The 27,766-nt window shown below is 38.2% G+C and overlaps 1 long non-coding RNA gene across 1 annotated transcript in view; it reads left to right on the top strand.

The window, feature by feature from the left end:
• Positions 1-27,766, top strand: part of LOC145516525 (uncharacterized) — a 365,062-nt gene that overhangs the window by 34,935 nt on the left and 302,361 nt on the right. The window contains exon 3 of the long non-coding RNA XR_014061441.1: positions 17,021-17,226. This is a non-coding gene — a long non-coding RNA (uncharacterized LOC145516525). The remainder of the gene's footprint in view (positions 1-17,020; positions 17,227-27,766) is intronic.

Below are 27,766 nucleotides of genomic sequence, written 5' to 3'. Positions count from 1 at the left end.
CAGGTTCCTCTGCCCATGGAATTCTCCAGGCAAGAATACTGGAGTGGGTAGCCATTCCCTTCTGCATGGGATCTTCCCGATTCAGGAATCAAAACCAGGTCTCCTGGGTTCAATTTAAAATGTCTATTTATGAGAATTATCTTTAATCTAGCTTACTCCAGAAGAAAGAAAAGGGAAAGACTTTTTGTTATCTTAAGCAGAAAAAAAAAAATCTTGTAATATTCCATTCTAGAACTCTGTGCTACATCTAGAGTGATGGATAGTAAAGCATCTTTGTGTGCTTTTGTTGAGTAAATGATGTTTTGTTTTTTAAATTACCAATTCTTTGCTCAGGAAATGTTTACTTTAATGATCTTCATTGCTCCCCTCATGGAAAAGAAATCTATACAAATACAAATTAGACAATAAATAAAAAATAAATACATAGTCTTGCTATCAAGTGATAACTCATTAGTAAAATTTAGAGCCTTTAAACTTATTTTGATACATATATGAATACAAGGATATTTATTAAATGTGATCACACTATGCATACTATGTTTTTATAATCAATTTTTGCATTATGTAATTTAACTATGTGAATATATAGTGAATATATTTATTATGAATATATTTTATGCCATTGATTATACATTGACATCATCATTTTTATTACATTTTATTACATGTTATAGATTTACCATATCTACTTCTTTTGCTCACTTAAGTAATTTCCAATTTTTGTTATTAAAAACAGTATTTTAATAGATCTAATCAGAGGTAAACAGTGCAACAAAAGCACATGTGGTGGAGGTTTATCCAGTCCAGGTCAGTGAAAGTTTCTCAGAAGCTTACAACCCTAAGCTGACACATAAAAGCTGAGACTTGAGAAGCCGATATATAAATGTTGAGGAAAGATAAGACCAGAGTTTAACATCCTTTTTCTTTATACTTAATCTTTCTTTAATCATTAACGTAGTAGAACATTCTTTCAATGCTTTCTTTTTCTCTCTGACCTTCAGAATCAGAAATAAAGACTTTTATTCTTTTCTCTCTTTTTCTGCCATATTAGTAACAATGTGTGAAAGTGTTGGTCACTCAGTCGTGTCCGTTTTGACCCCATGGACTGTCACCCACCAGGCTCCTCTTTCCATGGGATTTCCCAGGCAAGAATATTGGAGTGAGTTGCCATTTCCTTCTCCAGGGAATCTTCTGGACTCAGGAATCAAACCTGGGTCTCCCACATTGCAGGCAGATTCTTTACCATCTGAGCCACCAGGGAAGCTTATTACATTAGTGACAATGTATAGGTATAATAGTTCTCCTTTCTTTCAGGATATAGGAGAAGGAAATGGCAACCCAGTCCAGTACTCTTGCCTGGAGAATCTCGTGGATGGAGGAGCCTGGTGGGCTATAGTCCATGGGGTCACAAAGAGTTGGACACGACTGAGCAACTTCACTTTTCACTTTTTCAGGATATAATTGAATAAATATTATACAACCAAATTACTTGTATTGCTTTTATTGTATTAGCTTGTATTTAGCTATTGCTAAATGAGTGCACAGTCTCTTTTAATCAGGTATAATAAGCCTATCATTAATGAATAAAGATTACACTTCATATGTAGAATTAATGCCTACAAATCCCTACCAGGAAACTGGTCAGATATCTGTTCTGTAGTTTACAAAGTACACCTTACAGGTGATAAGGTCATTTCCTGGCAATCCAGGAACACTTCAGACTTGGGAGATCTTGAAAAAACAGAAAATTCAACCAACATTCGCTCCATCTTAGGCCATTAGAATCTTAACCATCCTTAGGATCCATTTCCAACACTGTCTTCTCAATAGAGTCTCTAGAAATGACCATGAATTCTATGAATTAAAAACTATACCACCTTGACTTGAGCCTGGTGGTTAGGAGAACCCAAGAACAGTGAAGACTATAAGATAAAATAGTAAAGAAACTCACAAAATGAAAATTAAATATTATGACTTAAGCTAGAACAGAAAAAAGAGAGATTATGTTAGGATCCAACATAGGAAATAAATTTCCACATTATAATATAGTTGTGGATAGGACCCATGTCCCATCGACAATCCAGAGGAAATACAAAGAGCAACAAACCAGCTGAGCTGATTTTAAAATAAAATCCTTGTTTCTGCCAACTCTCACTTCAGTCATAAGTCAAAGAGAGATTGTAGGACAAGTTGTACTAATATTTGTTTATTTTATGTTGTCTAGAATTTTAGGAACTGGCTTTGTGTGGATTATAGGACATTACTTGCATATCCGGTGTCACTTTTGTCTGTTGCTTCTATTTTGGGTGAGATAGGTGGGTGACATTATATTGTGGTACATAAGAATGGCAGCCTGCAAGAAACTATTCCACAGGAGCTGAGGAGAGATAATAGGTTGGAAAGAAATATTCTGGGGCAGGTCAACTGTGACCACCTGACTACCAGTGCAGACTGCCTTGAAATTTTTTGCAATATTTTAAGAACATGATAATGAAATAAATTTTTTGCCAGAAAAAAATGGGTGAGAGGTTTGATCAAACTTTGGAAAATTATTTGTAGTTCCTTGATGGAGCACTGTGATAAAAGGGACCAGAAAAGCTTTCAGCAGTTTATTCATGTTCCAAAAGAATGTTAAGAGTGCCCACTATCCAAATTCATCAGGCAAGTATTGCTGTGAGCTTTCCAAGTTGGGTTCATTTCATGACATGACAAAGAAAGTTATCAACACTTTAAACTGTTTTTATATTCATGACCGGATCTTACTAATGTATGCAGAAATTGCCAGCAAAATTTGGAAAATTTGCTAATTTTTGTGCTGTCAGCTGAATGGAAGGTGAAAGCATGTTGGAGAGAATGAAAACTGCATGTCACTATCAAGGAATGTTTGGAGTTAAGGAGATCTACAAGAATCAACTTTGTCAGAGGGATCATGGTATGGTGTTTCTTTACTGGTATTAGGAGATAACACCACAGACTGAATATGACTAAAGGAAAAGCCAAACTAGATTCAAACAGCTCTTCTTTCTTTAAAGAAGTGAAATACTCTGATTCAAACCAGACTTGTGAATTGAGTAACTGGAGATTCATTTCCTTTTTCTGATCTGCCCCGAGCTTGTAAGAGTCAGATTGCCCATATTTACAAAATGTTGGTATAAATGAAGGCCCAATTTCACAGAAAATTCTCAAGGTACAAGAAATATGAAACACACTTTAAGATTTGGCAGAAATCCTTGGAAGATAAACCTCAAGATTTTTCTAGATAATCACAAATCTGATATACCTGCATTCCTCAATATACAAATAAACCAATGAAGCTGTAAGTCAGTTTTTCTCAGCAAGTTAACCCATGAACACTAGAATTCTGGAGATGTGTATATAAATCTTAAAACTAATGAAATCTTCAGCTCTGTGACCAAACTGGGCTAACACCTAGCAGAAACTACCAAAATATATGTGAAAGTCACCATTGATGTTGTTAACCCAAATTAAGAATTAGGATGACTCTGAAAAATGTTCTTTGGGCTTTTCTTAAATGCCAACACTTCATTCTCATTACTTGACCAAAATTGATCAGTTAGTAGCAGCTGGGCAATTAAAAAAAAAAAAAATATATATATATATAATAAATTGGTTAAACTATGTTTGGATTACTTCGGCATCTTTGCCTATTTATTGGGTTATAGTTTACCAATGTTATCAATAAAAGATTCATGCAGTGCACACTTGGGGATTTCTGGGCACATTCTTCCCTGGGAAATCCCGTGGACAGAGGGCCCTGACAGGCTGTAGTCCATGGGGTTGCAAAGGGTTGGACACGACTTAGCAAGTAAACAACGACAAAAACCTACAATAGAAAAACATATGGAATTAGGGGCCACTGACCCAAGGAGCTGCTCAGCATAAAACAGTTCCCTGAGATATTCCTAAAATGTAAAATAAGTAAAAAAGCCTTTTCTTTATTATAGCGACATAATCTAATATCTTCTGAAAGGGAACAATCACTTGGCCACAGAGGCAGCATTAAGGATCACTAATCCCATTTTTTTACAGCCCACATGGTCTCATCCTGCTTCTCTCTGGGCTGTCTCTTTTGTTCTTATTATCCAGCCAACCTCATAAAACTAAAAATTAAAATTTTATAAATATATAAATGAAAATCTTATAAAACCAAAAATTCAAAAAGGAGGAAGTCTGGTTGCTTTAGTGAAAACAGGCCACTTTATGGCTCACAGGCTAATCTAAGCTGCAGTGCCTTGGGTTAAGTACCCAGAAATGTCATGAAGAATGATTACTCTTCTGCAGTGGACAGCTTGGAGCTATTTCACAGAGCATGTAGTTTATGGGTGTTTGTGTGTTTGTGAGGTGAGTAGATGGTGAACAAGGAAGTTTTTGAGACATTAGGCATGACACACATGTCTACTATGGGGCAGCAGTCATAGTAATAAATATTCTTCAGAAGAAAAAGCAAACAGGAAGCTAGTGGCTTTTAATTACTATCTGTCAAGTGAGTTAGTAATCATGACTGTAAGACAGAAATCACAAACTCAAATAAGGCCGTGCCACGGAGTATGAAAAAATCCATCTTAAGTTTTCATAGAGAGACACATCATATGCATATTAAAACAGATAGGAGTGTTCTTCATTTCCACAAAATAAATGTGATTCTTATTTTTTTCTTGGTTTCATTACCATCTCAGTTTATTTTTTCCCTCAATTTTGATGGTGACATGAGAACAGAGACATAATAAAAATGTAAATCAAATTGAATAATATGGAACTGACTCTTGGTGAAAAAGGTGGAGAGAATTGGGGTGAGCAGGGAGCTCTAGGCCTTGTATAAAGCGATTAGTAACTACTTAGATCCTAATAATTGTCATTCAAGAATATTGGCTTAATGAAGTGATATCTTCTAGAGCTTTAAAAGAGGGCAGAAATTTAGGAAGTTTAAAAATTAGAAATCATTTAATTCTTATATATTGGCATTTTTTCCCCTCTTTTTCAATTGTTCAATGGAAATTCTTCAAGGAATACCTATTTGGCGGCTTTTTGGAGGCTTCAAGGAATACCTATTTGAGCCATCAGGAATACCTGGCTCAGCAGTAAAGACTCTGCCTGCAATACAGGAGATGAGGCTTCGATCCCTGGGTCAGAAGATCCCCTGGAGAAGGAAATGTTGACCCACTTCTATACTCTTACTTGGAAAATCCCTTGGACAGAGGAGCCTAGGGGGCTACAGTCTATGGGGTAGTAAAAGAGTCAGATACGACTTAGTGACTAAACAACAAGATAGTCTACAGCTCTCTAGTTTGTGACCGTATCTGGCAGAAGAGAAGTTGAATTTTTCCTTTTTTAAAAAATACTTTTGAGTAGTTTTGTTGCTTTCTATCTTTTAAAAAATTTTATTATGTAATGATTAGAAAAATGGGATTGTTTGGAAAGGGAGTTGAATGCAAGGAAACCTCCACCCTACTCAACAGACAGATTTTTGAGTAAATGTTTCCCACATAATGAAATAAATGTTGAGAACGTTTAGAATGGACTGAATCTTTGAGAACTGAAATAAGGGAAATAGGGGAAAAGGAGGAAAATAGAAAAGATTTGCAGGTATCTATTTTTGCTAGTGACTATGTGACTTTGGGCTTCCTTTGTTGCTCAGCTGGTAAAAAATCTACCTACCATGTGGGAGACCTGGGTTTGATCCCTGGGTTGGGATGATCCCCTGGAAAAGGGAAAGGCTACCCAGTGTACCCAGAGTACTCCAGTATTCTGGCCTGGAGAATTCCATGGACTGTATAGTTCATGGAGTTGCAAAGAGTTGGACATGACTGAGTGAGTCCTTTTATGTGACTTTGGACAAGTCATTTTTCTTGGGTGTAAGTTACTGAATCTGTGGAATTAAGGGGCTGATCAGGTCAGAAGTTTTCAAACTTGTTTGCCATTAAAACTCACAGTTGGAATTCTGTTTTCCAGATATACATTTTTAGTTGAGTGCCATGCATGTGTGATCTTTAATTTTCAGACAAACTAGGAAAAATTGTACTAGTAGAAAATATGATTAAATAGAGGCAAAATATAATCAAAACCGTTTCCATGTGTACATGATAAATCAAGTTGTTGCAATAAATATATCTGAGTTTTTCTGTGTTCATCTGCTTCTAGATTATAGATTTTTAATGTCTCTTAGTACTTGTTAGTTGATAAGTGACTGCAGTGCCAATATCTTAAAAAGAAATTTATGAGATAAAAATTAATTGAGAAAATATTTCTATTAATTTTATATTTCTTCAAATTGGAAAAAAATACTTAATTATACTTAATTATTCAATTTTATGGTGGGAAAGCTAGGCCTACCCATTATGGGAACATAGTTTAGGACATAGCTTAGGTTCCCTAAGGCCTTCCCTGGTGGCTCAGATGGTAAAGAATCTGCGTACAATGAGGGAGACCCAGGTTCCATCCTTGGCTTGGGAAGATATCCTGGAGAAGGGAATGACTACCTACTCCAGTATTCTTGCCTGGAGAATTCCATAGATGGAAGAGCCTGATGGGATACAGTCCATGGGGTTGCAAAGACTCGGACACCACTGAGGGACTAATACTTCTACAAATTGGAAAAAATACTGTATTATTCATTTTTATGGTGGGAAAGATTGGCCTACCCATTATGGGAACATAGTTTAGGACCACTGGAGTAGGTTCCCTAAGGGCCCTTCCAGCTATAACATTCCATGCATCACTACTTTTCAAGTGTGGCCAAGCAAGATCCATGCACATACAGTTGGAGAGAAATTCTCTTAAAAATGAAATATAGCTGTGGGCCACTTTCTGTTAATTGAAATGGGAAAAACAAACTTTTGAGGACAAGTGAAACAGTTTAAACGCATGAACATTTTTTTTCCCCCGTTAATAAACTTTAACGGTTTATCAAATCTCTGTTTAATCAAATCTTCATCTGGTAAGCTTCATTAATTCATTATATTAATTTATTCCAGCGGCTACTCTGTTAGGAAATCTCTATGTTCCGGGGATACAATGAAAAAAATGAACAAAACAGAAGAAAGTTCTCATCATAAGGAAGCTACATTAATGAGAGAAATATCAAATAAATAAAATACAAAAAATAATAGTTTGTGGTAAGTTTTATGGAGAAAAGTAAAGCAGAAATGGGGGGAAAGTGTGATAGGGGTTGTAGGGGTGAATTTAAAATAGGGTAATAAGGCAAGCCTTCACTGTTTGGGTGACTTTTGAGCAAAGATGGGAAGAAGGTCTATGTTGGAATCCAAGGTAAGAGAGTTATAGTTATAGTTGAGTTATAGTTATAGTTCCTTAGTTATCTTTAAGGAAGGAGTATCCCTAGGATGTTCAGGAAGCCAGTGTGATTGGAGTAGACGGACTAAGGCTGAGGTTGGTGGAAGATGGGATCAAGTCATGTAGGGACTTGCAGGTTATTTAGAAGACTTCACTTATGCAGCAGTGGAAGCCAGTGGAGGATTTTGGGTATAGAGTGGCATCATTCTGACTTATTTTAAAGAAGCACTTTGTATGCTTTTTTGAGATGAAACTAATGGGGCAAGTGTGGAAGCAAAATAAGTAGGGAGAAGGCAATTGTGATAGTCCTTGACTGTTAGATGACAGTGGTTCCCAGGTGGTGCAGTGGTAAAGAATCTGCCTGCAAATGCAGGAGACGCAAGAGACTCAGGTTTGATCCCTGGGTGGGGAAGATGCCCTGCAGAAGGAAATGGCAACCCACTCTAGTGGTCTTGCCTAGAAAATGCCACGGACAGAGGATCCTGGCGGGCTGCAGTCCATGTGATCACAAAGAGTCGGACATGACTGAGCACACAGACACAGACACAGACACACAGACACAGACACACACACACACACACACACACACACGTATTTTAAAGATAAGCCAATGGCATCGCTGAAGAGATCAGATGTGTGGTGTGAGAAAAACAGAGGAACCAGGTAAGACTCCAAAGTCACTGTGTCTCTAAAGGCAAAGAATTGATGCTTTTGATCTGTAGTGTTAGAGAAGACTCTTGAGGGTCCCTTGGACTGCAAGGAGATCTAACCATTCCATCCTAAAGGAAATCAGTCCTGCATATTCATTGGAAGGACTGATGCTGAAGCTGAAACTCCAATACCTTGGCCACCTGATGGTAAGAACTGACTCATTCGAAAAGACCCTGATGCTGGGAAAGATTGAAGGTGGGAGGAGAAGGGGATGACAGAGGATGAGATGGTTGCATGGCATCGCCAACTTGATGGATATGAGTTTGAGTAAGTTCTGGAAGTTGATGATGGACAGGGAAGGCTGGCGTGCTACCTTGGGGTTGCAAAGAGTTGCGCACAACTGAGTGATTGAACTGACATGTGACTACTATATTGAAGACCACAGAATGGGGAACATGTACATTATTGCAGGTGGTTCTATTCCAGACTACAGCTCTAGAAAATATCTCCTATCTTATTACTGATTACAGAGGAGAGGAAGTGAGAAGTTGGAGGTCACTATCCCATTCAGATAACCTAGGTTTCACCCTAGGCGAATCCCCTTTCCTAACCGACTTGGAAATATTTTTTTCTTGTACTGATGACTGTGTATACTAGGTTTCTAGGGGCTTTCCAGTTACTTTCATTCCTTAATGCATCTTTTAAAGGCAATAATACAATTACAATATTTTGTGAGTTTGTGCATACTAGAAATCAAGACCATCTCACCACAGTCCCATGAGGACACAAGTCTTTGGCTTGGTACAACTGTTAGAATTTTTCAAATGACTTTTGCCTGAACTTAAAAAAAAAATTAATGTACGTTTTAAAGGAAGTGAATCCCACATGTTTTGGTTTATTTATACTTGTTCTTCCAACTTCTGATTTGAGGATGACTTATGTTGTCTGAAAAATCTTTGGGGACTTTCAAATGAGGGTTAATATTAATTTCCTCTCCAAAATAGGAAGTTAGGTTTGGTCACGGGTAAATGATAACAAAATCCCATGTTTAGTTAGCCTTCAAAGCTCAGATTTGCCAGTTTGGAGTGGGCTAAAAACTTGGCAAGGGGTATTCTTCATTCATGGGACTTAGTCCATTAATGAATTCTTTTCAAAAGAGAAAGGACAGTGTTGGAAGATTTACAGTAAAACATTTAATTGTGAATTATATTATGCTAACTATGGACCATGTATTCTTTTGCGACTCTTTACAAAGGAATAACTGTAGCCTGCCAAGCCTGCCACCAGTTGTCCTTTTGAAGATGCTGCAGTGAACTGGCAAAATTACAAGCTCATGCCAACTCACTTTAGGGTAACACCTGAAACCTTCTGGAACTTTGTTGAGTCATGCAGCTAGATAGTCATTGTTACTGCAGTGTATCTCAGGACTCTACTATTCTGGCTACCAGAAGCCCAAAAGTTGGCAAGTAATAGAGGCATGTACTTTCAGCCCTTGTATTAGATGATGTTTGGCCAAGAATACCAGATCCGCCAAAAATAAGTGGTACCATACATTGTGGTCTTGCCTTATACCAAGTACACTGCAAAAATTGAACAAAGTTGTGCCGAACATATATAACAGCTCTTCATGGTAAATAGTAATATACTCATTTTTTAGTTTTGTAAAATGAAGCATGTGTGTGTGCTCAGTGGCTCAGTCATGTCTGACTCTTTGCCACTCCATGGACTGTAGCCCACCGGGCTCCTCTCTCCTTGGAATATTCCAGGCAAGAATACTGGAGCGGGTTGCCATTTCCTACTCCAGGGGATCTTCCTGACCCAGGGATTGAACCCATGTCTCTTGCATCTCCTGCCTTGGCAGATGGATTCTCTACCACTGCACCACCTGGGAAGCCCAAACTGAAGCTTGATTTATCAGAAATAATGCCTAGAAGCAGAATCACATGAAATTTTCTGATTTCTATGCCATTTCTTTTTTAATAGATTATAATTTCTCTAATTTTTTCCCTTGATTTTCAATTTAAAACCCATATAAAAATGTTGTTTAGACTATAATAAAGGAGGCATAGAAATGGGCAATGTGTATTTGAGTCATCATAGTAGAAGAGAAAATAGGAGCTACTGCAAAAGTGGACAATCTGACAGGGTATCTGGAAGATTTATGCAGCAAGCCCCCTGCATATGAATGAGTTCTATTCTGAGAAAGCATTTGTAAGTCCGATTTGTTTGTAAGTCCAACAAAGTTAGCCTAGGCTCCCAATTAACACAATCAGCCCTATACCACTGCTTTTAAGCTTGCTTCCAGACATCCTGGGCTTGAAATAAAGATACTGCACTACTGTACTCTATACAGCACTATATAGTAAGGTACACAAAAACACAACCACTTGAAGAGGGTGCATGCATATGCAATGTATGCCAGACACATGAACTAACTTATGTGATCGGATATGTGAATGCATGTTCCCAGTTTTGAAATTTCACAATCTGAAGGTTTGTATGTAGGGGACTTACTGTAGTTGTCTCTGGGGTGTGATTATAAATAAATAGCTCTGTCCTGGATATGTGTTCCAATGTCTAGCCATAGGCTGTTGAAAGAACTTGCTGCTGTTATTGTTGTGTTGTTTAGTCACTGAGTTGTGTCTGACTCTGTGACCCAGTGGATGGTAGGCCACTAGGTTCCTCTGTCCATGGGATTTTCTAGGCAAGAATACTGAAATGGGTTGACATTTCCTTCTCCAGGGGATCTTCCTGACCCAGAGATTGAACCCAAGTCACCTGCATTGCAGGCGGATTCTCTACCACTGAGCCACCTGGGAAGTTGTTACTTATCCCCATATCCCCTTTTAATAAATCCATTCACTGGTGAACAGTGCTCCTATACCTTTAATACTGAAATCTCCTACCTGCTTAGTGAATATTCATTATGCCATTATGAATTCTAACTTAAATCCTGAAAGTATAATTTTATAATATACTATCTGATCTATAAAAGTTCTTGGCAGACTTTAGGATAATGTTAGTTCTTTTCTATTCCCTTCTTTGTGTTTATTTATACTTAAAAATGAGTTGGAGTTTCCAGACTTCCATTCTAGTCTAGTACACTGTGTTAGTTTCTTCCTTTAATTATAAATTCCATTTTATAACGTTTGCAAATTCCAAAGAGTACATTTCAGGGAAGTTGTTATAGTTCATTTGAGGATAAAACCATTGGCATTTGACCTCATGTCACCATTTGTAGAATGCTACAACTTCTCAGAAATACATTGCCTTGTCAAGCCTTCTTACTTAATTTAATCTTCCTGTAAATTTCTTGAAGGCAAATTAACCAAATAGCAGCAATTGAGGTGGTAATACTTATTTTATATTGAGTTGGGTCTTGGACATGAATACTGAAATGCTCAGCATCTTTGATGATGCAAAATAAGAACAATGATGGAGAAATGTCCTCTTTCTTTTTTGATAACCAACCCTCAGCTTTTTTTATCATCTCATATCTTCTGAGGCTCAGGGAAGAACAGATCTACTATTGCCCTGGGCAACCTGAGGCATCAATCCAACCAGAATCCAGAACTTGGGTCAAATTCATTCCTAAATATTATTCTTGTAGCAGAGTCTTCACTGCATGCCTTAGACCTGGGAAAACAGCGCCCTGTGCCTTAGGGAGCCCATGCCTTTGTCACCATGTTCTAAGTCTTCTGACAGTGCCTGGGACCAGTGGGACCTAGCAGTGCCATCAGGGAGATGTTCCCTGAGCCTGGCTTTGGGCCTGCTATGCTCCTCTCTCCTCTGCAGGACTCAGCATGACCCTGCTCCACAGCTCAGGCAGGGACAGAAGGTCACTCTGGAATCACGGGGTTGACTTCAGTAAGGGAAAAAAGGGACAGTGTGTGTGAGGATCTGGGGATAGGAAAGTTGTGGAAAGACCCATTTTGACCTGACTCCACTGAGAAAATGGAATTTCAGGTGAATAGGAGGGAACAGTTGTTCTTAGTGCAGTGGCAGATGTTGTCCCATCTGATCTAGTGATCTAAGGGCTGTCATGGACACCAATAGATGGCTTTAAAAGAAAACCCAAGAGCTCATCCCAAGGAGCTGTGAAGTTTGTGGCTGGAGGGGAATCCCTATCTCCTGCAAAAAGCTCTATAAAAAGATTCTACTCTAGCATTTATAGTAACAGTCTTTGCAAATAATCCAGTATCAATCACAGCACTCCAGGGCCAAGTTCCAGGGATATATTCACTGGTGAAGATGGAAATTCACTGCCTTGAAGCTTGGTTATATTCAGACAAAAGCATTTACTCACATCACCTTGTGGGTAACCCGTGTGTGCATGTGTGCTAAGTTGCTTCAGTCATGTCTGACTTTTTTGACCCTATGGACTGTAGCCTGCCAGGCTCCTCTGTCCATGGGATTCTGAAGGCAAGAATACTGGAGTGGGTTGCCATGCCCTCCTCCAGGGGATCTTCCTGACCCAGGGGTCGAACCTGCATCTCTTACGTCTCCTGCATTAGCAGATGGGTTCTTTATCGCTAGTGCCACCTGGGAAGCCCAGTGTTTTGTTTAAGATGATCCAACCACCACTTTGACCTTTAGAAACCTTGCTGATGGGTGGGAATGGTCCATTTTAGCTAATCTCTTCTGGCTCAAGATTGAATATCCATGTTTTTTTTTCTTTTAGTAATTACAATTTAAGGATGCTTATTTAAATATAAAAAAACACCTATAAACTTTATTGCTGTGTGATATTTACATCCTCTCTCAATCATGATAAGCTCTCTCACAAGTTTTAATGACTCATTAACCATTCCTCTACCTCATTATTTTTGTTTGAAATTTTATGTTTTTTAAAAAATATTAAACATTTTTTTCTTAGTAGTGAATTAATTTTATTAACACATTTTATATCCGTTTTTTATACTTTTTGCCCTTCTTCCAGATTCACTTGTCTGCCAGCTAAAATATGTCTTGAATAAGAACTATATGTATAATGTGTAAGTGTGAGCACAAGTATGTTTTCAAGTGTGTATGTGTGTGACTCAGTGGGTAATGTGTGTGTAAGTGTGTGCATGTGTGGGTGTATGGGTAGACTTTGTATATGTGAAAATATCTTTATTTTGCTCTCAGCCTTGCATGACTGGGTATAAAATTATAGATTGACATTTATTTTCCCTTGCCTACTTAAAGGTTTCCCCTAGTTTCTTCTGACCTCTATTATGCTGATAAATAATCTACTCGTAGATTTATTGTCATTACCTGTAAGTAATCAGTCTTTTTCCCTTGCTGGCTTTTAAGATCATCTCTCTCTCTCAGTAATAATGTTTCCAAGTGTAGATTTATTTTTATTTGATCCTCTTTCTTCTTGGAATCCCTTAAACCTGAGAATTTAGATCTTTTTCTATAAGTCTGGAAACTTCCCATTAAAAATTTCTTTAAATTTTGTATCTCCATAATTCTCACTTTTATTCTTAAGAACTTCTGTTTTGTAAATGTTGGAGACTTTCATTCCAGATTTTTAACTGTGTTTATCTTTGTTCATGCTAAAATTCATCAATTGTATGTTTTAGTTCATTAGTTTATTTTTGTGTTGGTTTGTCTAGAAATTATCCCATCTACAGCATTTTCAAATTTATTACTGTAGTTTACATTTCCAAGATTTATAATTGGTATTTCTATCTATTTTATCTATCTACCTCTGATTTTTCTGTGTTAATGTTTGTTTTTGTTCAATTATTTTTCTGTTCTATTTAAATTGAAGTTATTTCTTCAGTTATTTCTTTGACATCCTTGATACTTTAAGAATGCCTTTATCAGACTGTTTTATAAATATCATGTAAAAGAACTCTACTAATGAATTATTGATTTTGTTTTTTAGTATCAGATCATGTTTTAATTACTGATCATTTTTAGTATCAGATTTTCTTCATATATTTTGAAATTTTTGTATACTAGTTTATTTCTCTGTCTCTGTCTCTCTGATCCCTTCTTTGTCACACACACACACACACATACACACATACACACACACACACACGAACAGACATACTCATCCCTCTCATACACATACATGTGCTCTCCCATCCTGGCCCATGCACACACACATGGTCATCCCTCTTGTTCTAGGTTTTGTGGTGCCCTCTGTTCCTTTTGTATCTTCAATATAGGGCTAGATTTTGCAAAGACACTTTGAAGTTACGGCCTCTATGAGCTGTTTGGACATATGACAAATCTAGCCTGAATCTGAAGGCAGCTTGATTCAGTTTTAGAAAATGAAACTTTTTTTTTTCCCCACAGTGCCTTCTTGAACCCACAATGTCTACATATTCTTAGCTTTCACCAGCAAACTGATAGATCTTAGATTGCCCCTACTTCTTTTTGCAAGTGGAGGAGGTTCACCAAATCCATGGTTCTAAGCAGAAAATGAAACTGAAGTCCTCCTCCATGATCAGAGGACTACTTTTAATGAGCTCTGGGCCAGCATTGCTACATTATTTGTCACAACTACAAAACACAGAAAACTGACTTCAGCTTCCACTCACCACTCTATGTTTCTGTTCTGTTTCTCATCCACATAGATTGCTATCTTACATATGAGCCCAGTTGTGTTTTGTGTGTGTTTAACATTTTATCCTTCATTGCTATGCGTTGGAAAGAAGGTTTTTTTGAAGCCTAAATTCTCAGCATCATGTTAGCCTGGAAGCCTCCTTCTCTTTCAAACTTCTTGAAAAACGAGTCCATTTTTAGCATCTCTATTTCTTCCTCACCAATTAAGTCCTCCACTTGGAATCAGGTATCTGCATACACAGTACTGATGAAATCGCTCTTCCCAAAGTCAAAGAAGACATCCAGTATTTCTCCATATTATCTGTTTAGTTGTTGGCAGAAAGTTCCTCTGCTTTCCTGCTTACTCTTATAATAAACTCAGTGTAACCCAAGGGAACTTTGCAACCTAAAAATCCTAATAAACATAGAACTGTAAAAATTGGCCTTTTAAGATGTAAAGGAAAATCCAGTCATGTTTCTCACTTTCTCACTTGCCTAAATGCTTTGATGACCAGGTCTCATACCTGTGAGATAAAAGCTAAAATTGCTTAGCATGACATGTTCATGTTCTGCACACTCCTTATTCTTTTGCCCTCTATCACATGCTCTTCCAAACCCCATCTCAGATTTTACACCCCAGTACCAAGCACAAGAGCCTTCATCCCTTTGCACACTGTGCTGTGTCCTTTGTCTGCTGTACCCTCCTGTTTTGCCTAGTTCCCCTGGCAGACTCCTAACCTACTCTCAAGAGCTAAGTACTGTATCCTAATGTATTTCTTTGTGAATATTTTCCCTATGTATATTCAACATTATTTAAGAGATACTAATTGATAGCTTTTTAAAGATGTTGTTCTGTATGTTGAGAATTTAAAGTGGGCAAGAACAGACATGCTCCATGCCCAAATATTAATGGAGGAGATAGGCATTAATCAAATGCTCATGGGATAAATGGAAAATTGCATTTGTGATAGAATTTCTGTCAAAAAGTCATGGTACTATTCAAGCCTGTAATTAAGGAAAATTGATGTTGAGGAAGAGATTTTCTTGACATTTCTACAGAATTAAACACCCCTTTCTCTGGTATTGTATGCATGCTTCTATTGTTACAATCATCAAAGTGGATTTCAATTTGTTCATATGTCTGTCTTCTTTGGAAAAAAACCCAAATGCTGGGGAAGATTGAGGGCAAGAGAAGAAAAGGGCAACAGAGGATGAGATGGTTGCGTGGCATCACTGACTCAGTGGACATGAGTTTGAGCAAAATCAGAGAGATAGTGAATGACAGGGAAGCCTGGCATGCTGCAGTCCATGGGGTTGCAAAGAGTCGAACATGATTGAGCTACTGAACAGCAACAACAACTGTCTTCAGCCCTAAGATGTGAAATGCTTACTCATTTCTGAATCTGTCTTAGTCAGATTATCTGGCAGATAGTAGGGATATGTTAAATAAGAAAAATGATGAACTATTTTTCTGATTGAATTAAAGAATAACTTTAGTATGAGTTGTAGTGAAAATTATAGAGAAATCATTTTTTATTCCCATTATTTACTTTCTCAAGAACAAGATATCCAGTGTTTAGTTGCTCTGCAAAAAACAGTACCGTTCTCTAATAATTAGAAGCTTTTTAGCATTCTTTCTTATAGGTCACAGACTATTCTCGCAGCTACTTGCTAGCTTTGAGGTTGGAAAATGAGGGAACAGCATTCACTAGTCTAATTATGAATTATTTCAAAGGTCAGAGCATAAGAGCACATGCTACACTAGTGCCTTTCAGAGAATGGAAAGTAAAGAACATCTATTTGATGAAATAAATATTGTAATGAGGAGAGCAAAAATAGCCAAGCAACTATATCAGACATTTCTGGAATAAACAAGAGAATGATAAGGAAATGTTTAATAAGCCTTCTATGATTTTCTGATCCTATATATTTTAAAATATTGTAGCAGATAAAACTGATTCTAGAATGGATTCTACACTGATATTAATCCACTTCTTCACACTGACATTAAGTACATTGTGCACAGTCCAGATATTAAGTACATTGAGCATGGTCCATACAGAGCCAAGACGGTTTCTGTACAGTCCAAATCCACTCCTCTCCCCCTTTTCTAAAACTAGGTTAAAGATAGAAGTTGTAGCTGATTCACTTTATTGTACAGCAGAAACTAACAAAGTTGTTAACTAGCTATACTCCAATAAATTTAGAAAAAAAAGTTGTACTTTGGGTTTTGACTCATGCTTCCATCCTAGTGATCTGGTATTGAATGCTTCTTTAGAACCCACTTCTGGGACCTGTAGCAACCACAGACAGCCTAACAGAATGCATTATCTGCATTTACATGTCTGGGCATGAAGTCCTGACCTCAAGATGTCCCAACATTTTCTTCATGACTAAGGGTGACCCGGGGATCCTGCAACCATTTGTTATTCTCTGACTCTGTGTTAACTTGGACACTCTAAGATCTCGATAAACTCCCAAAGAGGTTAATTACTCTTATTTTCTGTTTTGATTATAGCCATCCTAGTGGGTGTGAGGAGGCAGAAGGCAGGAGGAGAAGGGGACGACAGAGGATAAGATGGTGGGATGGCGTCACTGACTCGATGGACATGAGTTTAAACAAGCTCTGGGAGTTGGTGATGGACAGGGAAGCCTGGCATGCTGCGGTCCATGGGGTTGCAAAGAGTCAGACACGACTGAGCGACTGAACTGAACTGAGTGGATGTAAGTAGTGTCTCACTGTGATTTTAATTTGCATTTTCTGAATGACTAATGATAGTGAACAACTTGTGCTTATTGGTAACTTGAGTATCTTCTTCTGAGAAATGTCTGTTTAAATCTTTTGCCCTTTTTTATATTGGGCTGTCATTTTACTATTGAATTCTAAGAATTCTTTATATATTCTGGGTATTAGACCCATATCATTTATATATAATTTTCAATTATTTTCCCCATTCTATGAGTTGTCTTCTTTCTTTTTTTTTGCCTGATAACACTTTTATTATTTTTTAATATAAATTTCTTTATTCTTACTTTCTTGATAGTAAGAAAGCTACTTGTCTTTTGAAGCACAAAAATTTATAATTTTGATGAAGGCTGATCTTTCTACTTTCATTTGGTCATTGCATTTTTGGTATTATATTTAAGAAACTGCTAATCTGAGGTCATGTAGATTTACATCTATGTTTCATTCTAAGAGTTCTGTAGTTTTAACTCATGATTAGGTTTATGATTGATTTTGAATTAATTTTTGTATATGATGTGAATAGGGTTGCAACATCATTTGTTCCAATGTGAATATCCAGATTTCCTAGCTGTATTTTTGGAAAGATTATTTTTCTCCCTTTGAATAGCCCTGGCATTCCTATTGAAAGTCAATTGAACATACATAGATGGATTTATTTTTGAACACTTAATTCTGTTCCATTGGTCTATATGCCCCCCTTATGCCAGTACCACACTGTCTTGATTACTGTAGCTTTGTACTGCCTCTTGATTACTATAATTTAGAAATCAGAAAATTTCTCAAAAATCTGCTATGTTTTTTTCCAGATTGATTTGGCTATTTAGGATCCCTTGTATTTTCATATTAACTTTAGGTTCAGCTTGCTCACTTATGCAAAAAAACAGTTGGAAATTTGATACAGATTGTATTGAATTTATAGATAAATTTGGGAAGTATTGCCATCTTAACAATAAAAAGTCTTCAACGTAGGCTGTTGAGCACTTTCAGCAATATTTCATAGTTTCTCTTTGTATAATTCCTCTATCATTGCTCATATGGCCAGCTTTGGAATCTGCTACTGCTTGTTCTGGGAATGTAGTAATTATTCATTCCTTGTAGAAATCGGTCTTGGCATCTAGAGGTAGGGATAGAAGAAGTGCAGTCATTGAGGGACTGAGCAGTGAAATGCTGAAAGGAAAAGGAAATTTCAGATAAAAACCAAGAGATAGGGAAAGGAATTCTACTTATGATTTTGATTGAAATGACTTAAGTAATTAATGAATAAATAAATTCATGACAACATCAGCTACTTGAAATTAACTTTTTATTGAACCAGCAGGCATCTCTTAAAATATCACTCTTGAGAATTAAATTCAGTGATGCTGCTGCTGCTGCTGTAAGTCGCTTTAGTCATGTCCGACTCTGTGCGACCCCACAGATGGCAGCCCAACAGGCTCTGCTATCCCTGGGATTTTCCAGGCAAGAACACTGGAGTGGGTTGCCATTTCCTTCTCCAACACATGAAAGTGAAAAGTGAAAGTGAAGTCGCTCAGTCGTGTCTGACTCTTCGTGATCCCATGGACTGCAGTCTACCAGGCTCCTCTGTCCATGGGATTTTCCAGGCAAGAGTACTGGAGTGGGGTGCCATTGCCTTCTCCGAAAGTCAGTGATAATCCATGATAAATAACTCTTGAGAATTAAATTCAGTGATAATATTCAATGATAAATCATTCTTGAGAAATATTGCTATTATTCAGATAATTTATTGAATCTCTTGTTTTGGATTTGCACTCAAGGAATGCTCTCATTGTGGCATTCTGATGATCATTACTACTTTATTTAAAGAATTGAATGTAATTATAATATAAAAAAGTTACTTTTTAAATGGAATTTGGAAATTATAGTGATACTATATTGAGATATTAACTTGTGCTTAATTCTAGGGATATTTTTTCCTTCCCAGTTCCTAGAGAGTAGATAGGTTCTTTTTGTTCTTGTGTCTTAGGGAGGCTTTTTGTTTTTTCACTGAACAGGGTTTCCTGTACACAGACTCTCTTTCTAACTTTGGCATATTTGTATTTTGGAAGCATGAGCTACTTAATGAAGAGTACTAGTAATGGAATGTAATGGATTTCCCTTGTGGCTCAGCTGGTAAAGAATCTGCCTGCAATGCAGGAGACCTGGGTTCAATCCCTGGAAGATCCCCTGGAGAAGGGAAAGGCTGCCCACTCCAGTATTCTGGCCTGGAGAATTCCAAGGACTGTGTAGTCCATGGGGTGGCAAAGAGTTGGATACGACTGAGTGACTTTCACTTCAGTAGTAATGGAAAAGCACATGGAGGAACTAGAGAGACTCAAAGCAAGAAGTAAAGCCAGGCTGCAGAATGGATGAACATATTCAGATATTTCTGGGGTTTGGGACCCGTGATTTATTCCTCTAAAAGTGACCCAGATGGTTGGCCAAGTCCTTCTTGATAACAGAAGGCATAGTTTCATATGGAGACTGGGTCTTGAGTATTGACTGTTCCAGCCTTGGTCAAGATTCTTATGCCCAGTGAAAACACAGAGATTTTACCATGAAAGAGGACTTGGACACAGATAATATTAGGGTTACCAGTGTGTCCCCAAAATCTGAGAAAGCCTACAAATGTTTGTACTATGTAGCATTTTTAAGTTCTGCATATGATTGTGGTGGGTAGAAGGGAATGGTATAGGAAGAAAACTCTTCTGAGGTATTCTGAGTTAGATTAATTAAATTTAATAAAATAAAGTAAGTGACATTTCTGGCATAGTCTGAGTACTTCATGGAATAAGATTCACCCTGGAATACTGGTTCTGATGTAAGTTCCAAAGTAGGACCTCTGCAATTATATTAAACTATTGTGAAATAGGAGAAGGCAATGGCAACCCACTCCAGTACTCTTGCCTGGAAAATACCATGGACAGAGGAGCCTGGTAGGCTGCCGTCCATGGGGTCACGAAGAGTCAGACACGACTGAGTGACTTCACTTTCACTTTTCACTTTCATGCGTTGGAGAAGTAAATGGCAACCCACTCCAGTGTTCTTGCCTGGAGAATTCCAGGGACGGGGGAGCCTGGTGGGCTGCCGTCTATGGGGTCGCACAGAGTCGGACACAACTGAAGCGACTTAGCAGTAGCAGCAGCATTGTGAAATAAAACAGTTTCTTCAGGGGGTGACTTTGAAGTGCAACCTTCATATGGATATAACTGTTAATCTCTGCCTCATAATTCTGTAATAGCCTGGTGTTCATGTGGGCCAGGATTACATGTGGTTTAGAGTGTGGTGTGATTTGAGAGATGTTGGTAATTATGTTCATGATTCCTTTAGCCCTGGCTTCTCTGATCTTAAGTGATTCCTGCTCCTTGAAGCGATACAAGAGTTTTCTGGGGCACAGAATATACAAATTGTGGTTCTCTCTTCCTTATTTTTAATCACTCAAGGCAAAGGTGAACTTCAGATACAGTTTTACATTAAGCTTCCTAAATATAAAATTGATATGAAAATCATAAATGTCACTGTTAGACAGAAAAATTATTATTAATATTATGTCCTTTGGTCCTGGCCTTGCAAATCTATCTAAGTTCCCATTCCTCATGTCACAAAGGGCGCATAAAAGACAATCACAGGTAATAGCTTGACTCTAAGGTGTTTCCTCATAGTTTCTTCAACTTGACTGCTCATTCTGTTGTGTTCTGTTCTGTTCTCTTTGGCTCTTAAGTGCTTGGGGTTTTTAATTTTGTCCCACATGCCAGTTCTTGGCACTCCTTTTTGGCTTTGTGATCTTTGATTGTGTAAGCTGGATCTTCTGCTGTTGATTCCCAAGCCACAATTCTAAATTTCTCATTTTCCTCCTAGTTTTTAGTGCTTTCATCAAGAAGAGACACTTGGTCTATTGTTAATAGTTTTGGTTCTCAAGGACCCACATCATCTTCTGGGCTCACCCTGGCCTAACAGTCACAATCAGGTACATCCATTTATCCAGCCATCCACCCTTCTGTATAGTCTGCTTGTTTGTTAGGTAGATTTGGGGAGGCATAGTGAAATATACAAAAGCTGTACTTAGAATCAAAGTACTTGGGAGAAAAAATATTATTATTCTAGAAAACCTAACCTAGACTAGAGAAGACTATAGATTGTGTCCCCCCAACTCATGTTGAAGTACTAACCCTGGTACCTCAGGAAGTGACCTTATTTGGAAATAGGGCTGTTGCAGATATAATTAATATGAAGTCATCCTGGAGTATGAAAGTGAAAGTGTCAGTCGTTCAGTCATGTCCAACTCTTTGCAACCCCATGGACTGTAGTCCACTAGGCTTCTCTGTCTATGGGCTTCTCCAGGCAAGAATACTGGAGTGGGTTGCCATTCCCTTCTCCAGGGCATCTTCCTGAACTAGGGATTGAACCCAGCTCTCCTGCATTGCCATCAGATTCTTTACCATCTGAGCCACCAGGGAATTGAGTATGACTGGTATCCTTATAAAAAGGGCACATTTGGACACATACACTCACATGGAAAGAATGCAATGTGAATGTGAATGTAGAGATTAGGATGATGCATCTACAAACCAAGGAACCCCCAGCAGCCAGAGGAAAGGCCTGGAAGAGGCTTCCTCTCTGTCCTCAGAAAGAACCAAGCCCAGCCAAGACCTTGATCTCAGGCTTCTAGCCTCCAAAACAGGGACAATAAATTTTTGTTTTTTAAGCCACAAGTTTGTCAGTTTGTTACAGCAACCCCAGCAAACTAATACATGATCTTAAACGTAAAAGTTGTTTTTCTACTTAGACAACCTCTCTTTTTTCAAAATCATATTTTGAATGTGATTGTGTCACGTAAATGACATAGATTTTTTAACATTCTCTTAACCATCCAAGTTGAATGTTGAATACTGTTTTTCTACATTTAAAAATATCAACCAATATGGCATGTATGGGATATGGAATGGCCCTCTTGGTTCATAAGCTCCACCTGCTTCATATACAAAGTGCTTACCGAGAAAATGAAATTCACCAGTATACCACCTTAAACTTATTTTACTCATCTCCCTTTATTAGTGGTTTGACCTTGACTTCACTTTTGTCACGCGAGTGTGTGCTCCTCGGTTCTTGTCACGTCACAACAAAGATTTGGAGTGACGGACGTTAGAGCCCTTCGCGGGTCACGGCTCTCGGGTCTTGGACAGCCCATGTTATAGCTCTTAGACAAATCAGTGTTACAGCTCTATTTTATTTAGATAATAGCAGGAAAATCCATCCTTGAAGCATGAGGGCCTGCCGACCGTCGACCCGAAGACATGAAGAGAACGCCCCAGCACGCAGGAGAGAGAAAAAAGGGAGAGAGAGCGCTTTGGCTCCACTTTTTATATGTTTTTTTCCTCCCCCTGAGCCTGCCCTATGTAAATTGGGCTTAGCCAGGAGTGTTGTTCTACCTGAAGTTCTCACTCCGGTCCTCGGACCTTCCTTTGACGTTCCTTTGTTCCATTTTCGCGGGCTTTTCCCTTCCTTTCTTTTAGCTACCGCCATTTTGGACTCCTGTTTCCTATTCTAACTACCTAACACTCTGATTTTGATTCCTTAAATGGGAGAAAATTTGGCATGGCTCCCAGTTGTATTTGGCCTTTTGCAAGTTGTCTTCCTTAGAACTTCCTTCTTCTCTTCTCTCCTACCCCCTTCAGTTAATTCAGCAGTGGTTTATTATTACTACTTTTGCTGCAACCTCTGCACATTTTATTCAACAGCTACTTCTAAGGGGTCTATGTTAACCAGACACTGTGCTCAGTTCAGTTCAGTTGCTCAGTCGTGTCCAACTCGTCGCAACTCCATGGACCGCAGCTAGGTACTGGAAATATAGAAGTCCACGAGACACAAACGATCCTTGGAAGGAAACTTCGGTACTATACTGAGGTTTACAAAAGAATCAAAGTATAACATTTTGTGGCCTAAATTTTTGTGCCATCTCCTTTTTACTGTAAAATGATTATAGTGATTTTAATGATGCACCAATTCAGTCATGGTTATATATCTCCTAAATACATACCAAGGAGGTCCTGATACCCTGTGTATGTAAAATTATAGAGTCATTGTTTCTTTCAGTCTAATGTTCCTATTATCCCAGCAACCCAAAGGCCCTTCTCTTGTTAAAAAATTTTTATCCAAGTAATACATGCACATAATAAGTGAAATCATAGAAGCTTTCTTGCTGAAAAACTGTTCCTTCTCTAATCTATGCCCTAGAGGCAACAACTTTTAACTCTTAGAAATTTTCCTCCTTCTGCTTCCTCCATATTTACAAATGATATTTCTGATATTTCTTGATATCCATTTTAGATATGATTTACTGAGTTCCTGATGCCATAGTTAAAATTTTGTCCTTCCCAGCACACCCCATATCATCACCAACATTCCAACATGCCATCTCATCATCCTCCCTTTAGAGTTCTAAGGTACATCTTTGTTAAATAGGCATGTCAACATTATGTTTATGTAAATAATAATCTTTGCTATTCTGAGTTCCTTTCTCAGACAACTTTTGTCTTTACCTATGATTAATAATTGCCTTTTTGAAAGATCCCTCTGTTTAGCATGTAGACTTTGAAGAATCCCCCTATTTTCAACGTGGTATCTCCCCAAAGCTTTGCCTGCCCTGATGTCAGTGGCCGTAACCCTGGGCCCCTCAAGGTTTCACTGAGTGAAATGACTCATTTGGATGGGAGAGGGGTTTTCACATGCAGATACTAAGGTTGTCATTTCCTCTACTTTATTCAGTCAGTAACCAGGCCTGCATATACTTAGAAGCATCATTACTTTTCCCTTACACTGTAATTTTAAAAAAGATTTGGAAAAGAAGATAAATTTAACATGCATATTCAGATTTGGAAAAGAAGATAACTTAACATGCATATTCAGAAGTCCACAATTCCTCTCTTAATAAATCATTCATTTCTCTCTGGTGGACTCAAGACCAAGAGGCAGTCTCTCCAAGTACCCCACCCCACCCTGCAGTGTAGGCTCATGCATTCTCATTTCAAGCGTGTGATATAATACTTTACAATTTTCCTTCTTCAGATTCTCTCTCTTCCTCTCTTCCAACCTCTTCCATTTTACAGGTGGTTCTTAGATTCAGGGGCAAATGTAAAATGGTATAATCTGCTCAATGGGTGAAGATTCTTACAAGCATTAATTGCATTTACTGTAACAGGAAATTAGAGAATCAGTAGTCTACATGCTAATAACTTCCCTCACCTCAGTACATCTATGACAAATGAAATAGTTTCTGAATTGATAAAGCAGAACAGATTATAGTACCAAGAAAAAGAACTTTCAGAGTCCAGAATTCTGAGGGATTAATTTATTATCTGAGTTCATTCTCACTGATGGCCTGAGTTGACATAGCAATATATTTGAATAATTAAATGAGATGCTGCCTTCAGTCCAGGTGCTATAAGAACTGAGAAATAGAATCTAAATTGGGACTCCAGCAAAACTTAAACTTTCTGGGTAGAAGTGGCAGCAGCCTTCAATAATGATATACCCAGATTGCTTTATTTTTGTAATTTTATGGATCTTTTGCCATATATATCTCATACCAGGAGTTCTATAAGTAAATTATTTCTCCAAACAGCAAAGTAGCTTTGTGACAGTGCTAGCTAATAATTTCAGTATTAATGGAAAAGAAATACTATCAAGATGACCAGTATTCACGCTAAGAGTATTTCAAGACATGTTGGCTCTAGGAGTACAGACAGTGTCTTTCTTGATTGTGGAATAGGGCTTGTCAAATAGTGTCCCAAAGATCCCCCAAAGTATTCAATCATTGACACTGCCTGATTTAGTCCAGGCAGGAGCAGGCTCTAATGGCTCCCCTCTGGATCACTCTCATTCCATTCTCTAGGAGAGCAAGATTCTATCATCTGCCTCATATATATTCAGGCAATGAAAAGATCCATGCTATCCCTATAAGAAACCTGTATCATAAATACATCTTACCTGAGAGCAAGCTTCATGTTAGGATGTAACAGTGTGTGAGACAGACATAGGATCTTATATGTCTAGAGGACCACACTATCTCCAATGTCTTGCAGAGAGTGGACACTTGTCAAATATTCACTAGCTGGCAGCATGTCTTTTCCATCATGGAACTTACAGTCTAGCTGGCAAAGAAACCATATAACAAGAAATCATGATGAACTATGGTAAGTATAGAGGAAAGTAGGGAGTCAGTAAGAGCTCCTGGAGAAAGTGATGTTGGAGTGAAGGATGAGTGGGACTCAGCCAGCCGTCAGTGGCTGTATGGGTAATAGCTAATGGCAAGAGGGGACCATTGCAGCCAGGAATGTTCCAGCAGGAGAGGTAGCATGAGCCAAGGCTTGGAGAAGAGACAGAATTTTGAAAGAAATTGACTATAACTGGACAGTAGAATGAGTGGATGTCTAAAAATAAAGAGGAGGCAATAAGGGAGGGTTGTAAAATCTGCATTCAAGAGTTTGGATTTGATTCTAAATGCCATGGGTGACTATTGAAGGGTTTGAAGTCAGGGAGTGACAGAACCTAGCATGTCAGCTGGCACAACGCTTTCACAGGGATTTGGATGCTTGAACTTTAGTGGAAAGGCTGAAGGGCAAACATGGTCTCTTTCCTTGGCCATATTCCGGGGTATATTTTTGAATATTGGCAAACTAAAATTTATAACTCCTACTGAAACTAAAATAACTCCTTGGATCTGATTCTGCCTAGCCTTAATTACTTTCCAGAATCCGTGTTAAATTGACACCTGGTATTTATTAAGGTGGAATCCATTTCTTAAGGGTCCTGGAAATCAGGGCATATCAAAGAAGTTGCTCAGGCCCAAAGTATTTCTTACCAGCTGTCCCCATTGGCTTATGGATAACATTTCCTAATCTTGTGGGGTTTGAGAATTGTTACAAAAACACATGTTGGACTGGATTTAATACTCAAATTAGGATATATCATTTTGCTAAGGCAATATCCCAAGTTGATATTTATTCTTTTTCAAGATCACTAGAATTTTTAGCAGGCTATCTTGTTCCACCCATCAAGTTGATGAAGGAGGCCCCTGAAGTCTACTCTGGTAAAATGGAACTAGGGGATTATCGTGAGAGTCCTTGTTGTAATGTCTCCCACTGTTTCCCATCAAGTGAGCATTTATTAGTGCTGGAACATCATTGCCTGCCATTCTCCTGACTGAAAACAAGCCTTGTAGCAGTGCCAGGCTGACTCCTACAGCTTTCCTCTTAGAGCAGTGGTTGTGACTGACTCTGACTTTCTTTGCCTTCTGTCTCCCCTCTATTTTCCCTGGGCTCTGTAATAGAACCTAGTGATGGAAGAAGCACAGAAAAGGCATGGTAATCAGGTGGACCTGGGTTTCAGTCTTGATTTTATTATCACTCAATGTAATATCTGTGGCGTATTTGCTTTCTCAGCTTCACTGTCCTCACTTGTAAAATGGGGTAACACTATCCAATGCAAGACTGCTGTAAGGATGAAACGAGGTGATGCGAATGAAGTGCCTAGCACAATACCTGGCACATTTAATCCTCAATAAATGGCAGATGATGCTACATTTATGAGAAAGATGTCAGTCTTTGGCATTCTGTCATTAGAAAACCAAGTCAGGACTTTAAAATTAGCCAGCACGCCAGGCTGCAGGAGCATTTGCAAATCACATGCATATGTGGCCTTCACCCTCGTGAGAGTCTCAAAAGACTGCTGCTTTCTGTCATCAAAAAGAAACTGTCACGGGAATTGAGGAAGCAGTTGTCTGTGTGAGAGACTTGAGGTATTGTGTGTGTTTTTTGTTTTAAACTGAGGTATAGTTGATGTGATATTTTTTCCTCTTACTGATTCTTAGTTTCCTCATCTGTAAAATCAATTGTGTTGTTCAGTCGCTAAGTCATGTCCGAGTCTTTGTGACCGACCCCATGGATTGCAGCACGCCAGGCTTCCCTGCTCTTCACTGTCTCCCAGAGTTTGCTCGGATTCATGTTCATTGAGTCATTAAATGACTTCCAAATAGTTTAAATTCCATTTTTCTAAAGTGCCGGGGTCATGTTTTAACTACATTACAATTTTACCTTAGGCTAAGGCCATTAAATATCTAGGTAGAGCTAAGAACACAGTTGTAGAGTCTTGTGTATGTATATGTGGTACCCACACAGCACATAAAAAAAAAATCCATAAAATTTGAGAATATTTATTTTTGGTTCTTATGTTGTTCAGAAATTTCAGTCATGATCACCACAGTGGGTTTAAGTGCTTACTCCTAACTCCACCCATATTTATGATGGCTTCATTTTGCCCCTTTCTTCAGTAGTCTTATAGTCTTTAGGAAATCTGCCATACTTTTTTTTTTTTTTATGTGTATAAGTAATTTAGGAGGATAGTGCAATTTGTGTATGTGTGTATGTGTGACAGGCCTTTTGACTTCAAGAGTTGGCTATGATTTTGTGAAGAACATTAAAGACCCTGCCTGTTCCACAATATATATGGTCTACTAATCAAACA

The sequence above is a fragment of the Giraffa tippelskirchi genome, chromosome 8 (assembly GCF_054371585.1).
Source record: "Giraffa tippelskirchi isolate mGirTip1 chromosome 8, T2T-mGirTip1v1.2.pri, whole genome shotgun sequence".
NCBI lineage: Eukaryota > Metazoa > Chordata > Mammalia > Artiodactyla > Giraffidae > Giraffa > Giraffa tippelskirchi.
Note: the sequence above shows the minus strand (reverse complement) of the source record. Positions and strands in the feature narration are given on the sequence as shown.